General features: G+C 42.6%; 1 protein-coding gene across 6 annotated transcripts in view; it reads left to right on the top strand.

Moving 5' to 3' along the window:
* VSNL1 (visinin like 1) overlaps nt 1–16954 on the top strand; it is a 136828-nt gene that overhangs the window by 3522 nt on the left and 116352 nt on the right. For 2 of the 6 annotated variants that reach the window (XM_006137588.5, XM_089777042.1), the window contains exon 1: nt 1901–2261. The gene's annotated coding sequence lies outside the window, so the exon portion shown is untranslated. Of the gene's footprint in view, nt 1–1900; nt 2262–3495; nt 3678–4976; nt 5328–13260; nt 13356–16954 lie in introns of those variants that run through there. The other 4 variants (XM_006137590.5, XM_025178743.3, XM_075923455.2 and 1 more) reach the window with 4 other exon arrangements.

The raw sequence follows: 16954 nt of genomic DNA, 5'->3' as shown, positions 1-16954 counted from the left end.
TAGCCAAAATGGGCAGGAAGCTGGGAATGGGTGACAGGTGAAGGATCACTTCTTGATTACCTGTTTTGTTGAATCCTTCTGGAGCACCTGGCATTGGCCACTGTCAGAGGACAGTAATACTGGGCTAGATGGAACTTTGGTCTGACTCAGTATGGCTGTTCTTATGTTTCAGTTAAAATATGTTAGGTTGTGTTTAAAATAGGGATGTTAAATTTAGTTTAATCAATGTTTAATCAATGCCGGCTCTTAATACATTGAAAGAGCAGAGGCACAGCATCTGAGACTGGACGCAAGCTGGAAATCAGCACTACAAAAAGGATGTGGAAGCATTGGAGAGGGTCCAGCGGAGGGCAACCAAAATGATTAGGGGGCTTGAGCATATGACTTATGAGGAGAGGCTGAGAGATTTGGGTCTGTTTAGTCTGCAGAAGCAAAGACTGAGGGGGGATTTGATAGCAGCCTTCAACTTCCTGAAGGGAGGTTCCAAAGAGGATGGAGAGAGGCTGTTCTCAGTCGTGACAGATGGCAGAACAAGGAGCAATGGTCTCAAGTTGTGGTGGGAGAGGTCCAGGTTGGATATTAGGAAAAACTATTTCACTAGGAGGGTGGTGAAGCACTGGAATGGGTTACCTAGGGAAGTAGTGGAGTCTCCGTCCCTAGAGGTGTTTAAGTCTCGGCTTGACAAAGCCCTGGCCAGGTTGATTTAGTTGGAATTGGTCCTGCCTAGAGCAGAGGGCTGGATTTGATGACCTTCTGAGGTCTCTTCCAGTTCTATGGTTCTATGATTTATGAACTAGTTGATGGAATTTCCATCAACTAGTAGATTAGTCTAACCCCATTGCAGCTCTGCTTTTTAAATATATTAATTTAATTTATGCCGGCTCTTAATACATTTAAAAAGCAGAGGCACAGCATCTGGGACTGGATGCAAGCTGGAAATCAGCAGATTCCCCGCTACCCCCTGTCTCCCACGGAGACGGTGCTGGGGGGAACCATCTTAAAAGATTCTTCCAGCACTGGCTCCTGCTCCTCCACCCTTGCTGCCTCTATAGGCTGCCTCTGAAAGGGGAGGAAGGGACTAGTCGATTATCCGATAAGCTTATGCTTATCGATAGTTGATTAGTCAACTAGTCGCTTACATCCCTAGTATAAAACACATTATCTATATATCTATACTAGACATGGAAAAAGAGGGCACTTTTGTGCAAAGCAACATATTGCCCCAATATAGTTATCTCACCACTGAAAGAATTCAGGGACAAAACAGACTATATTTTCCACCCATTTCAATGTTGATTAATGGGCAACTTAACGGTGTGAAGCATTTGACAACTTAGTAAAGGTAACCTGAAGACGAAGGAAAATGTAAGTTACAGAAAGCTGGAAAAGGTGATGTTCCTAACAAAACAAAAAAAAAAAAAAGAAAAAGACTCTTTGTTAGTACCTGCCTTCCCTGTTTCTGTTCTTCTGTCCCCTCTGCAGATATGCTTTCCAGTACCCTCCTCCTGCTTTTTTTTTTCTCCTTTCCATTTTTTCACCGTGCTTTTGGTCACTTGCCCCTCTCCTAAATGTTTGCTCTTCCCCAACACATTTGTGCTTCACTCCCTGTTTTTGTCCCCTGCGTTTGTCCTCCTCATTTTTGTTGGTCTTTTCGCATTTATCCCTCTCTTCTCGCTCCTCACTGTTTTAGCTTTCCTGCTGTTTCCTCTCTAAATGTAATTGCTCCTCCCCCCTTTTGTCTCTCTCCGTTTTCCAGATCTCTTCACCCTGTTTTTGCTTCTTTACTCTTTCTGCCTGTTTTACTTCTCAATTCCTCCCCCGCCACACACACCTTTTTGTTCTTTTCCTTTCCCCTACCCCCACACTCTGTTTGGCTCATGGATCCGATCTCTGCTGGCAGGTGGGAACAGAAGCAAGGGCAGCGACCTCGTTGTTGGGAATGCGCATGCTCTTATCTCTGGAGGAAAAAAAATCTGACACTCCGTCGGCTCGGGGAAGTCGCAGCGCGTGCGCAGGCAGCTCCATCCAGTAAGGAAGGCTTGACTTTCTCTGGGATTCCCGATCTGCAGTGCAGAGCAAAGCAGAGAAACGTGTGGAAGCAGCTGCTGGGCTCGCAGGCGCTCTCTAAAGGGGATTTAAGCCGCAGAGAGCGAGAGAGGCAGGGACCGATTCACCGATCTGAATTAAATACTCTCTCTAAATAAAAATCTACCCTTTTGAGTCTGAGCCTTTGCGTCAGGTGACAGCAGACAGCGCAAAGTGTAAGTGTTCCCTTTACTCTCGGATGCTCATTTTGGGTTCATAATGGGTTTGGAATTTCTTGCACCGATGTGTCTTCTGCATGGATGCGGCGAAATGCATGGCTACAATAAAGTGCTGAGGGCTTTGCATCATCCTGCTATTTGGTAGCAATAAAGGATGAGGGGGCGAACATTTTGTGATGGTGAAAAGAGAAAGCGAATTGCGAAGTGTTTGCCTACACAATATTTAAAGATTAGGATTACTTTTTAAAGTCCTTTAGGAGGAGAACAGTGGGAAGGGAGGGGAATATAACTGCATATGATTTTCAAAACTATAAATAGAAACCTTTTCCTACATACATACATCGCTTGATGCAGATGGCGAAGTTGTGTTGCTGACAGAAGTGGAAGATAAAATAAGAAGGGTGTAAATTGTCAAACTGTCGGTGCAGATTTCTTTTGCCCAGGAAAAGTGGCAGAGGTGTTTGCTAGTGAAAGTGGATGCACTGCATGGGATGGAAATAGATGCAGGCTTCTGTGCCATATGCTGCTACTTAAAAGCTTAAAGCAATATGTTCATCTCTGCCTCTTTTGAGCGCGTACAAATAATCCTAACGACCAAAGTTGAGTAACATTTCTTTACCTTTTGTATATACTTTGTGTGTGGTGGTGTTTTATTGACCAAATGGAGGGAAACTGTATCCACAACAATCTGCCTTGATCTGTTTTAAGATGAGTCTGGACGCTATATTGATTAGGATATAAATACCAACAATATCAGAAGCAGGCATTGATCGCTCGTTTATTAATTTGTGTTTGGGCATGCTTTGCTGATAGCCCGAAGCCTTTGACATTTCTGAACATTTGAAAAGCAATAGAGAAAAGGTCATTGTGTTTTCCTGTGCAAACAGCCCAGGCGAAAATTAAGAGGAAGATTCCTGCAAGGTCATCAAACCTACTGAGAAAAAGCAAATTGTTAGAGATCCTTGCGATTACTTCCTTGATGTTCTTGGTTTTTGTGACAGATGTTTCTCTTAAATGGACCGTCCTTTTGTGCATATGCAAGATATGAGCTTTGGAGTAAGCGCGCTCATCTCACTCCTCGAATGTGGTAAATTGCTGCACGGTGGATGTGCTGCACTTCTATTTACTTGGGAATAGGACTAGGTGAAAATGGAGGTGGGTGGAGATAATAAAAGCTGGTGTGCAATCCAAGCCATTTCCCAGGAAGACGTGAGAAGGAGGGAGAGGAGACGAAAGTAGAATTTCATTTTAAGAGATCAAAACAAAGGCAAGTTGAGGCAGATCAGTAGAACTCGCGTGGGAACCGAGGCGTTAAGAAAGAATGTTTCATAAAAGCTGCTGTGGCTGACTGCCGTGCTCTGAAGACATCCAGCATGTTTTATCGCTAAGGGACAGGTCAGTCCCTAAGAACACGTAAGTAGACTGTCTCCATGCCGGTAGTACATACAAGGAAGAATGTGCCAAGAGCAGCAAGAGGAACATGTTAAGAATAACATGTTTTAAATTAATGATGTAGACAACTAGAGGGGAAACATGGGGGTATACTTCAAAGTGGAAAGTTCCCTTCTCCTCTTCCCAGGTATTTGGCCAAACTATTAAGAGGCAGATCCTGATATTGCAACTGGAGTTTAACACATGGACAACTGGGTGTGCTCAGTGCAGTTGCTGTCGATTTAAAAAAACCGTGTTCGTGCCTATGTTAAACTATCCAGAATAATGGGCAAAAGGGGGCGGCGTGGTGGTAGAACACTGAACACTCCTGGAAACCCCACATTTCCTAACAAGATACTCCCGCCTCAATATTTTAAAAGGTGCTGCTAGAAATACATGCCACAGCCCTTAGCGATTCTCCCAAATCCCCAAACTCCTTTCTGTACCCATACGGCCCGCCTGCAGCCCCTTAGTAAAACCCCAAGAAGCCCTTCAACTTGACCTTCTTTTTATTGCCTCTGCAGATCCGGCTGCATACCCCTCCTTCATTCTGCAGATACCGGATCTCCCCGCAACCTTCTCTCTGCACCTACCAGACCACCCTCATCTCTTTACCCGAACCCAGCAGCCCCCTCTTTGCACCATCAGCTTCCCCACCAGCACCTCCTCTCTGCATAGTGGTCCCCCTCCCCATCACAGCTCCTGGTACAGATTGCCCGTGCAGCTCCCCCTCTTCTCTCACCTGACCCCCCCTACAATCCCCTCTCCGTATACACCGGACTGGTGCAGTCCTCTGCACAGACTGGATCCCCGCGGCTCCGTCTCTGCGCACAACAGATCCCCTTGCGTCCCCTTCTCTGCACACATCGGAGCCCCCTGCAGCCTTCCACGCGAGATCTCCCCGCGCCTCCCTTGCACACGCATAGCACACTGTCTGGAGCTGCAGAAATGAGACCCTGCCGCCGTTCCCTGCCCCCCGCAGAGTCCTCGCCCTTCCCTCCTCTGACACGAGCCCTTTCTCTCTGCTCTTCCCAATGCGCTTCCCTGCTTTGTCCCTGAGCCTCACGACAACTGACTCCTAGGCGGCCGGGGGTGTGACCCTGCGGAACGTGCTCCCGAGTGCAGGGCGCGAAGGGGACTCATGCGCCTTTCTGCCCCCCGCGGACGCGGGGCCGGGGCTAGTGGTGGGATGCAGCACAAGCGCCAGCGGCTGACCCAGCTGTGTGTCTCCCTCAAAGTTTATTGAAAGTCAGAGCGTGGGGGTCACGTGAAAACAGCCGCAGCTGGGTGTGTTGTGGGCCTACACCCACACCGTGCGCAGCACCACCCTCGCCATGTGCTCTGCGCTCCTAGAGGCAGGTTGAGGTGGGGCCTTGGCAGGTTTGTGAATCTTAGCCGTGTAGGGACTTCCTACCGGTCGTGCGACTCTCCTTGCCCTTCTGGAAAGCCCTTTCACACTGCAGAAAACAGCTAGTCTGGCCTGAGGGGCAGCCTGCAAATGAGGCACCCAGAAGCAGCAGCTCTACTTTTGGCAGCTGCTAGTATGTAAACCCCTCCAGCAGCTGCAACCCACCCCCCTAAAAATCTTCTCCCCTCTCCAAGGAGACTCAAGAGCTCATCTGCTACAGAGAGGTAATATAAAGGTATCCAATTCCAAATTAATGTAGAATCTAAAGATTTTACAGTAAGGCTATTGGAGGAATTAAGGACATCAGGCAATATAATCTTTTTTAATGAAGAAGAAATCTTGTAGATAACAGTATAACATTTTTTAGGGGAACAGTTCAGAAAGATCTACCCGTTTTTAATTACAAATGAAATGTGATTATTTTCGAGCTTGTGATATTGCTAGTGAGTGAAATACTGCATTGATGCATAAATGCTATCTATGCCCTTGCCAAGATGTTTGGGTAGTAGATATTTAGAGAGGCTCTTTCCCAATGATTTCAATAGCCACGATGGTAACACAGCAAACATTTTTGCAGATATTAATTCTGTTTTTATAATTTCATTGCTGATCTAGAAGGACCTTCAGTGGCCTTTATGCAGAAGACTAAGTAGTAAAGGCAATTGATTTATTAGGCAGAATATTGTATACAACAAAATCTTCACAAACGAGAGTAACAGAAAGGTGTGAAAACAACCTTGATCTTTGTAAAATTTATTCTCACCAGTCCCCCAAAAACATCAGTTTGTTTCTATGGCAAGCTCTTTGCTATATACAAATATTTGTACTATGGCTTCTTTAACAGTATATGTTTGTAAAGAACACAATTTAGCAATATTAGTTCAATTGAAAAGCCTTCCAAATTATCCATTTTAATTTTGGAGGCTGAGTAGTTTTAATTCATACGTTTATTACTTTTCCCCTTCCATTCCTAACTCTCCTAGTAAATACATAAATTAATAAAGTAGTCTGAGTTGCTGTCAATATCAAGAAAAAAGTTTAAAGTCTTTAATTTTTATTGCACTATGTTCACATTTTTAAAAAAGGCATGCCCCTACTCCCAGTAATTATACAGGAGCAGGTTTGTATAATTGTTCTTATAAATGATCAGATCTTTAAACATATATGCATGCCATGACATCTAACTGCATCTTTCATTTTTCTCTTTGATTTTTAGAAGTAGTCTGTGCATATGTGTGTCAGGCAAAGGGGAGTATTGAGGTAATTCAAGTAGATTTTCGCTGCTCAGATTTTGTTTGTGCAGATGTAAGTCAGTATACATGGGTCCCACATATGCATCATAATATATTTAATGACTGGAATAGATAATTATAAAAGAAACATCAGAATGTCTTGACTCTTTACTGGTATGTTGCTTATGAATCTATTAAGATGTTCTTTAGTTTGATAAGCAGATTCAAAGTCTGGCACTGTAGTAATTTGTCATGCTATTTAGCCTTTTTGTGTGTTTAGTTTGTCACAGGGTTACATAACTGCAGTACTGAAAAAGCAAATGTCAGAAATGTTTTCATTACCTCTTCCCCACCCCCAATCTGTTTGTATAAATCAATCAAGAAAAAAAGCTACAACTTGACATCTTATTGATAATGTAATACAAACAAGAAGTCAAATTCTATTCTGACCAAAAATGCAAGGCAAGCTACCTAGGTGGATGGGTACAGACAGTAGCAAATGAGTTGGCTGTGTTGAAATCCTGCTGGCTAGGGTGGAATTCCTGTAAATAGGTGTAGAGGAATCACCACAGGGCTCACTTTGGTTGCTCAAAAGAGCTGGAAGCACCCCTGGATACAACATCCTGCATCTGTAGCACATACACTAGATGTGCCTTCTTACTAGAAGCCCACTTCCTCTTGAGGGCCTGGTATGTAGGTTGCATCACCTGCAGAAGTGACATCTCATCTTTCTTTCTTTTGCTTTAAGTGCTTTGGAGTGATATTTCCCTCCTGCTTGTTTTCTGTACCAGTTTCACCCCCAGAATAACAGTGGTCAGGACCTAGATCTAAGCCCATATGCTCTCTATGTGCAGAAATTTTGCTTCCTTATCATTTTAGGTTAGTAAACCTAAATAAAATTAAATTATAAAACTTTCATAGACAATATTTCTGGATAATAACATTATTGTTTTTAAACAGATTGTCTTTGAATTTCCCGTTTTTCATTTGTCTATGTTACTATTTCTGATATTGCAGCTCCAGTTATCAAATTTTCACTGTTATTTTTTATATTGAGATTCTAATTTTGTTATTTTTAATCCCTTATTGAAATCAAATTATATGTATAAAGTGGAGAAAAATAGTTATACATACTGCATATTTTATATAGCTTTTTTCTCACATTCCTAATAATGGACCCAATTCTGGATGCCTTAAGCAGGTGAAAGTCCCATTGATAATAACAGGTGTGCTGGATGTGCCAAGAATGCAAGATCAGCCTATAACCATGATTGAAATAACAACATACATTACCTTTGATTTAATTAAGGAAGCTGGGCAATTAGAAATTAAATTTAATGGGTAAGCTTGTTTTAAACATAATTAGAATTGTAAATATTGGTCACACATCATGAAAGGTTGAAATTCTCTTCTTTCCATTTTGTTCTGTCTCTTACCTGGAGGTGTTTTAAAACAACTAGAGCATGGCTTTTAAACTCCCTTGTTATACTTTGTCATTTTGTAGCAGGAGACTGGACCAAATGTCTTCTTTCCTCTTCCTTTTTAGAGGATTCCTATTGTAGAGGTCTTTCATCATGGTAACTTTATTCTCCCTGGTTCTTTCAATTTTTGTTTAAGGTTACAGAACAGAACGATCCCTCTGCAGAGCTCCTCAATCCAAATTTTGTTCTGTAGTTTATTATGGTGCCATCAGACTATTGCATCTGCACCTTTTATGTGTGTCTGTTACTTCTGCATTCATACTATTTCATATTCAGTTTATTTCTTTTCCCACTTTCCACTGTAGCTCAGTTCTTTCCCTTCCAGATTTTGCTTGAATCAGTTCTGTTTGCTTTTCCACATACACTCTCTACTGCATTCTTCACTGTTTATTTTCCATCATGTTGAAAATCCATGCCCTGTGCTGTAACTTCTGCAGTTGGCATTACTCTAGGAGTACTAGAGCAGCAACATGGTGAAAAGATATTGTAAATTGGGGAAATACTGTGAATATAGGAAGAGCTGCAAAGTTAAGGATCTGGGTAGGATGCAACCACCATCAAGGTATGGGAGAACACTCATGTTGCCATTTTAGTTCAGACTCATTCATGTAGAAAAATGCTTATTATCTTGTGAAATGTCAAAGTGCTGAAAAATGTCAGAGTCTGAGGGTGCAGTGCACTTTAAACAGAATGAAATTATGGGAGCAAAAACATGGCTGCACCAACTACTGAAATCACTGTTCTTGTTTATCGGATCCAAATTCTTTAGACAGTGTTGCAAATCCATATTAGTTGTGCTAGTTGACATTATTTATTTTACATTGGTGCATCTTAATAATTATGATTTAAAAATTTTATAGCAGAGACTATCTTGAGGACATTTTAGTCTATTTCCTATTAATATGATCCATAGGATAATAGAAAATGGGAAAAAAATAAAATGAATAAAAATAGGAATGAAGCAAATTGTCAGTGGTGATCTCATAACTGGAAGACTTAGCAAAATAAATGATGTTTAAGGAGGGAGTTGGAAGAGAGGTATTTTGCTCACTGAGAAGGGAAAAGTTGTGGCAAGGGTAGGCCTGATATGATGTTTTGCACTGACTTTTAAACTAACATACATTTATATGTAAGTATATAAAGGTATCCATCCAACAATCTTTCTAATAGCTAATTTTCTGAGGAGGCTAGAGAACAGATTATTCTAGTTAAAATAAGAAATTTACAATTGACTTCAAGTAAATAATTTTCACATAACTAATTATAAATAAGTAAGTGTACTGTGCTAAAAATAATACTGTCTCAAATTCGGGCACCAGAAACATAGGAGACAGTCATATCCTGTCTGAATGTGTTTGACCATAAATTAAGCAATTCTACCCACAACACATCCCATGTCAGTAACTTTGTGGAGCCAAGACTATACAGAACAAACAGAAGAATTTGTGCTAAGTTTGTTCAGGCATTTGCAGAAACAAGATTTTGTTACACTTTAGCTGATGTAATTTATTGAGGTAATGGTATCTGAATAATTTCCTTCAAGGAAAAAAAATGCACTTTAAAACACCTAGCTCTTTTGAAAGCAGTTTCTGTGATGTGAGTTAGTGTTACTATGCTGTTTTTAATGGATGATTAATTCAAAACATTATCAGTGTTTTCATAGTTCCACTATATAGTTCACTAAATATTGGGGTCCTATGAAAGGTTCACTATTAATTTCTTCATGCTTGCCCGTCTGTTCTCATTAAACTCAGTGGGAGATTTCCCATTCATTTTAATGGGAGCAGGACTGCATATCATCTTGTTAGAGAAGAAACAGGGAACCCAGGAGCGGATGGGGTAAACGGAACTGCTTTATTGCCCATGCACATTAACTTTGGACCCCCTCCCCACGTTCCCCCCCCCCCGACACAACATTTTGAGTGGCAACAATTTGGCACCAATTACACCCTTTTATTTATTTTAGTATGTTAATTTACACATTTATTACTACTTTCCTTAAACCTTATTTAGTAATGTTAACTCCCATATAATTAATATTATTAATAAGCGGATGATAAATACAATTATACCCACTCCTGTTTATAGTTTACTGTTTTTTAGTTAAATCAGCATTACATACTGTCTTAATCAACAAGTTATAAGGAGGGGGAAAGAATTCTGACCCTGAAAGTGTTTTTACAGAACAAGTGCGAAGACAAAACAAAGACACAGTTCAGTGCAACCATCTTTTGAGGCTGCTAGGACAAAAGGGAAAAACTTGTTTAAAGGGCAATGCCTGGTGTGACCCCTATTCATGTTTACATATCCCAACATGTCATTCTCATTCAAATAACAGTGATTGTGTCCTCTTGTGGCAAAAAGACCAAATCACAGTGAACTATAGTGTATGGTTACGTGAACCTACATTTTGACACCTTGCCTTATCTAATTATAACTGTTCTCTTAGTTGTCAGACAGTTGTAATTAGAAATGTCTTCCCACCCTACCTCCCCAAAACTCATAAAAACCAAAATATGGTTGTACATTTTCCTTTTACATGAATTTAGTGCTTTTCAAATATACTTGATAGACCTAGAAACTAAAGTCCTTCATATACCCAAAAAGCCATTGTGAGACATGATCAGTGGCACTGCATAGCTCTCATAATGCTCCAGCAACATGCTTCCATACTGGCAAGGATAAATGGTGAGCATTAGAGAGTAGTAGAGGCTTTTCTACTCTACAGTTTTGATGACAAAAGTCAACTGTCATAGACAAAACCGTGGAGATGTACATAGTGCAATGTCACTGGAAGTAGCAAATCTCTCCTTTTGCTGACACAAAAGTACCCCAACAACTGTATAGCTTTTTGCAGCAAAATTATAGTGACAGTGTCACTGTGGACACCAACCTTGGTTATGTCACTGTAAATGGCCTCCAGGAGATGTCCCACCATGCCCATCCTAACCGTACCCAGGTACACAGGCTGCTGTCCCTCTCCCTTTAAAGGCCTGGACATTTTTGAAATTCCACCTCTTGTTTGCTTGACATGGACAGCTCACATTCCATCTTTTCAGCTGACCCCATGGTGGCTGAGTGCAGCACATGGTCTCCCACTTGGAGCATACCTAAGATGTTGGAGCTGCTTGTATTTTAGGGAGAGGAGGCTGTGCAATCTCAACTCCTCTCCAGCCATAGGAACTTCAATAACTACAGTCACATGGCTTATAGTATGTTTGATAAGGGCTATGAAAGGGACAAACAAAAGTGTCCTGCAAAGATAACAGGAGATGTGGAAGGGGTACCAGAAGGCAAGGGAGTCAAGCCATCACTCTAGTGCTATGCCAAAGACCCACTGCTTCTACTAAGAGCTGGATACCATCCTTGGTGGGTACTTTGGCAGACTGGAGACATCAGTCAGAAGAATCAACCAAGGACGAAGTCGCAGACAAGATGTTGAGTTGAAGAATGATGTGGCGCACACAGCAGGGTCATCCGATGGTGTGGCAAGTTAACACTTCTTTTCTACATTGGAGGGTGGGGAGTTTAGCCCAGTCCCAGAAGCCTACATGATACAGGAGAGCTTTGGTAAGTAATCTTTTTGAGCTCATGCTGCTCGGTTTTATGCCACAGCACTGTCCATTGCCTTGTATATTCTAGAAGTGGGTGAAAGGATGTATGTACAAAACTAGTTGTGTTTGTGTGTCTTTCACATTCTGCTGTGTATCTAAGCAGTGCTGTGGAACAGTATGTAATGCATACTATAATTTCACAGAAATCCTTCAGAGAAATCTCTAGGAAACTTTCCTGGACATACTTGCCAATCCTCTGTTGAAGGTTCCTTGATTTTGTTCCTTCCCCCATTTTAGGAAATATTCCTGCACCAATCCGCAATCATTTGTGCAGGGACCAAAGCAACGCACAGGTGAGCGACATAGGGACTGGGTCTGAAGCTGCATTCATGAAGGAGTCAGGAGATGCAACCTTGCTGTCTTGTTTACCCTGAGAAGTGAAATATTGGCTTCAGTGATTGCTGCCTGTGACAGAATTTACAATATTGTGCCTAGTTGACTACAGTGGTTCCCTTAAAACAGTGGTCCCTAACTGTTCGGGGCTGCTGGGTGCCTGTGGGAGGAGCCACTCACGCACTGGGTGTCCGGGGGCGGGGCCGCCCACGTGCCCGGGCCCGGCACCGCACATGTGCTGCGCGCCCGGGCAGGGGCCGCCCACACGCCCTGCACTCGGGGCCGACACCACGTATGTGCCATGCGCCTGGGCCAGGGCTCGCCCACGCGTCCTCGGCCGGCACTGCACATGTGCTGTGCTCCTGGGGCAGGGACCACCCATGTGCCGCGTGCTGGGGGCGGGGCCAGCCCAGATGATTCGGCGGGTGCACATAAATGCCCCGGTGGGCGCCATGGCGCCCGCGGGTACCACGTTGGAGACCACTGCCTTAAAAAAACACCAAGACTCTTTGCCCCATCTTGACAGACACAGCCTTGCTGAACTCACTCTGGGTACGACTAGACTGCGGGAGGCTTTTGGGATACCAGAGGTATCCCGAAAAACTTCACCATGCCCAGGGAACAGGTTTGCTCTTCCACATTTTTTTGCAGAAGAGCAAATGCGCTCTTTCAGAAGCCCCTGTATTCCTCGTTCTACTAGGAAGAAGGAGGCTTCTGAAAGAGGTTTTTTTTTTCTGACATTTGACCCAGTCTAGACAGGCCAAATGTCAGAAAAGCCTCTTCCGACAAAAGAATCTGAAAAAGACGTGCAAAATGTGCTATGCATTTTGCATTCCTTTTTCTGACAATAACTTGTAGTCTAATTGTACCCCATGTTTAGGGCCTTAGCTGTGTTAGTCTGTAACTGAAAAAACTTAATAAATGGCCCTGCAGCACCTTAGAGACTAAAAATAAATATACATAGTGGTACAACCTACTTCTCCAGAAGAATGGAGCAAGAGGTACAAATAAATAGTAGAAAAAGAGGGGATGGATAGAGAAAGAGAAGGAAAAATAATCCTGTCAATTACTGTGTCTGTGATAAATGAGGCTAACAGAGTGGATTGTAAGTGTCTGATACTTAGCTTTGGATATCATTTGGGTGTTGAATGTAGCAGCCCACCCAGTTCGTGTCTTTGGTTAAAAGATTAAAAGTATCAAATTTGCAAATGAAGGCAAGTTCTGCAGCTTCTTTCTCCAGCTGGTTTTTGAAATTGCTTTGTAATAGTATTGTCTCTTTTAAATCAGTTAATGAGTGCCCAGGCAAGTTAAAATGTTCCCCAACAGGTGTCTGTGTGTTCTCATTTTCAATATCTGATTTCTGCTTAGGGCATTTGCTGAGCTGCGGGCTTGTTGAAAGACAGTGAGAAACTGATTTGTATTTTTTAACAGATATATTTGACTATAATGATTTGCTGTGGTATATGCTTCTGTTTCTTGTTTCTTGTGCTTCTGCAGATGTGGTATTCAGGGGAACCCCCAACGCAATGGTGGAGTACCTCTGCCAGATAAGGAAGCAGCCAATGAGGAGTTAGGAGGACATGTTTTGAGAGGTACTGCAGTTCTTGGAGGCTGAAAGACAAGAACACAGGGAGTGGAGACAGACTTCAAAAGAATGGGCCAAGAGTAGATGATAAGTGATGGGGGAGCAAACAGAGATTTGAAGTCCCTAATCACACTGCAGGCAGAATTTATGCTTGTTCCATACAACCTGCAGCCAATACAGAACTGCTTTCCATGTCCTCCCCAAACTCCTCCCACATCTTCCTTGTAACTTCCTAGCCTTAGTACCCCATTTCCTCCATCCCCTTGAACAGCTTCCAAAATGATAGCTGGATTTACAGACCGCTATAGCGCCCACACTGCCCTTCATTGATATCTCTCTTTCCACCAAGCCTTTGTGTGTGTTATTAATTGGTATTTAATAAAAAAAAAACCTACAACTCTCTGCAAGATAATCGGTCTTAGTCTCCTGCACGCGGTGGTTGCTGCCAAAATTAATACACAATGACAATATGATCATTTGATGAATACAAATCGTGGTCAGGAATCAACAACGTTTTCATACAACATGGCAACTTAACAAAGCATGGCAGTATGCTTTATAGAAACGAACGTTATTGGAGTTTATTGTCAAAATAGTGCCTTAAAGCTTCCTTGATTCGAATTGCCCCACATTTTGCTTCTCTAATAGTCCTTGTATCTAGCTGCTCAAAATCAACCATCAGGAAATCCACCACCTATACTCCACCTGAGGGAAACTTTTCTCACCTTCAGCCTCACAAATATTATGGAGCTCACTGCTACGATCACAGGAATATTTTCCTTATTAAGTCTAGCCTGCCATAAAGGGTGCTTTTTAATGCCCCAAAGGCACATATCTCCAGTCATTCTTCACATCCTTAGCTTATTGTTGAAGCGTTCGTTGCTGCTGTCCAGATTTCCTATGTAAGGCTTCGTGAACCATGGGAGTAAGGAGTATTCTGGGTCTCCCAGGACCGTGATGTGCATTTCAGTATCCCCCATTGGAATCTTCTGGTCTGTAAAGAAAGTCCTTGCTTGAAGCTTTCCGTACAGGTCAGCTTTCTCGAATATGTGTGCATCATACACTTTCCCACACCACTGTGCCTTGATGCCAGTGAAATGGACATGGTGTTCCACAAGCACCTGCAATACTCTAGAGAAGTACCCATTTCTGTTCATGTACTGCATCACAAGATGGTCTGGAGCCAAAATTGAAATATGCGTGTCAGCTATTGCTCCTTCTCAGGGGAATCCTATCACTGCTAGCCCATCTACTGTTTCATTCATATTGTCAAGAGTCACAGTCCTTCATAGCAGGATGCAATTAATGGCCCTGTACATTTTTGTTAGCATAACCTCTATAGTGGACTTGCTAACTCCACACTGATTTACAACCATCTAGTAACAGTCTGGAGTTGTCAGCTTTCACATTGTGATTGCCGCATGCTTCTGTATCAGGAAGGCAGCTCTCATTTTGGTGTCCTTGCAGTGCTGTGTTGGAACAGGTTCTGCTCACAGTTCCACAAAGGTGGCTCTCAACATCCAAAAGTTTTACAGTCGCCGCTCATCATCCCAGATTTGCATAATGATGGGATCCCGATCCTATAATTCGATGCTTGTTTCCTGAGTCTAAAAGCAATGGTCCACTATGCGCAGCTGCACTGTGAATGTCAAAAGTAATCTGATGCTGTTTCTTTCCAAGGTACACAGCAGGTCATACATCTTCTGATTCCTGTTTAGATTGGGTGTTCATGATATATTGCATGATCAGTTGTGATTTGTTCATAACAATAATCAGAACAGTAGAGAGCAACGCAGAATCCATCCTTTCAAACAGAGATGGTGGCTGCACAGTAAACAGAGATAATTAAAAATGCCGCAATACTCAGTTCCAAATCAGAGAGGCTTTGAAAGAAAGTTTCATGAATGGCCAGTTTTGACAGTCATGCACATTGCTCTCAACTGGCTCCCCTGCATTCAGTGTATTTGCCTGTAATCCCCTATCCCACCCCTGCAATACAAGCAATAAAAAAACTGTTGTTCAGAGATCATATATTTTTATTTATGGAAGACAGCAGAGTCAGAAAAGAAGTCCATGATGGGACGTGAAAAGGTGAGGGGAGTTGTGAGGCTGCCCTTGAGTTGCCCACCTCCCACATCCTGTGGCTCCTGAGGTAGAATCTGTGGAACTATATGAGGAGGGAAAGTTATTCTGCAGAAGGTGTGTGTGTGCGGGGGGTCCTCTCTAGGATTGCTGCCATGCACTCGATTACAGCTTTGATGAAAAGTTCTTGGCTCTCACTGACGGCTAGCTGGCCATTTTTCTTTTCCAGCTCTTCCTCCTCCCCTCAATCACCATACTGTCCTCTATGCTGCTGCCCTGACTGGTTTGAGCGGACTCCACAGTCTGGCTTGGGAAGCTGGTTGAATCCTCTCCCCCCATGATTGCATGCAGCTGGTCACAGAAGTGGCATGTTTGCAGTGATGCACCAGACTGTTTGCCTCCTTTGTCTTGTGATTGTGATCTGTCCCAGCAACTTTATTTTAAAAACATGGCACTGCTGGGAGTCCCTGGAGTATCCTTTCTCCACCAAGCACTTTGTTATCTTTACATAGATATTGGCACTTTACATAGATATTGGAGTCTTCTCTCCACAGCTCAATGAGGTCCAAGATCTCCTGCACACTCCATGCTGGCACTATTTTATGCCCCTGGGAACTGGAGTTTATGGAACTTGAACTCAAGGACATGTGTGATGCTCAGTTGTGCTGCCTGCTCTGAGGTGTGCTCGCAACGCTGACCATATGGGAAATGAAATTCAAACTTTCCCAGGGCTTTTCCTGTTAACCTGGAGAGCAGTAGAGGCACAAGTTCTGGCCAGAGTGGTCACAGCAGGCCACTGTGGGATCAAGAACATCAACTTTCTCAATGCTGGTTCTACACTATAGTGAATTTGATCATGCAAGGTTGAATTTTGCATTACTCCTCATGAAAAGTAGGAGTTCCAAAATAGACTTTAGCAGCCTTTAAAGTCGATGGGATGTCTTTGGTAGTGTGGACTCATTGTTTAGAAAATCAACCATATGCAGTTAAACTCGATCTAAACATCTACTGTACACCAGGCCTTAGCTGCAGAAGGTGGCAAGTAGCAGAGCGGGATAGCTACCTACAGTGCACTGCTCTTTGTCAGTATTAGAGTGCCAACTGTGGATAGGCTCTGCTAACAGGAGTGTTGTGCGAACATGCACAAGCTATGTAATTATACCAGTTTTTGACTGTAGGCATAACTTGCACTGACAAAACTCTTTAGTGTAACCAAGGCCAGACTATGTGACTGTAAGTGTAGGCACTGTTTGCATTAGATAAATCAATCGGTGTAATATCAATCATTGGAATTAACCTAAGCGTATCTTTTCTGCTTCATCAGTTGAAGTTTTAAACTCCATGCAGTTCCTTTAACTGCCAGTAAGGACGTCAGATATAAGGGTGACTTTAATTGGTTTATATAGGAGTACTGCTCATCCTTTTGATAATATATATTTTCAATCACTACTGATTTATGGATGGATTTTAAGTAGCGAGCTAGAGAGAAAATGTTTTTGAGTCATAAGTTTGTTAAAGTTAAAA

Source organism: Pelodiscus sinensis, chromosome 3 (genome assembly GCF_052426305.1).
Source record: "Pelodiscus sinensis isolate ZL-2025 chromosome 3, ASM5242630v1, whole genome shotgun sequence".
NCBI lineage: Eukaryota > Metazoa > Chordata > Testudines > Trionychidae > Pelodiscus > Pelodiscus sinensis.
This window is presented reverse-complemented; position numbering and strand designations above follow the sequence as displayed.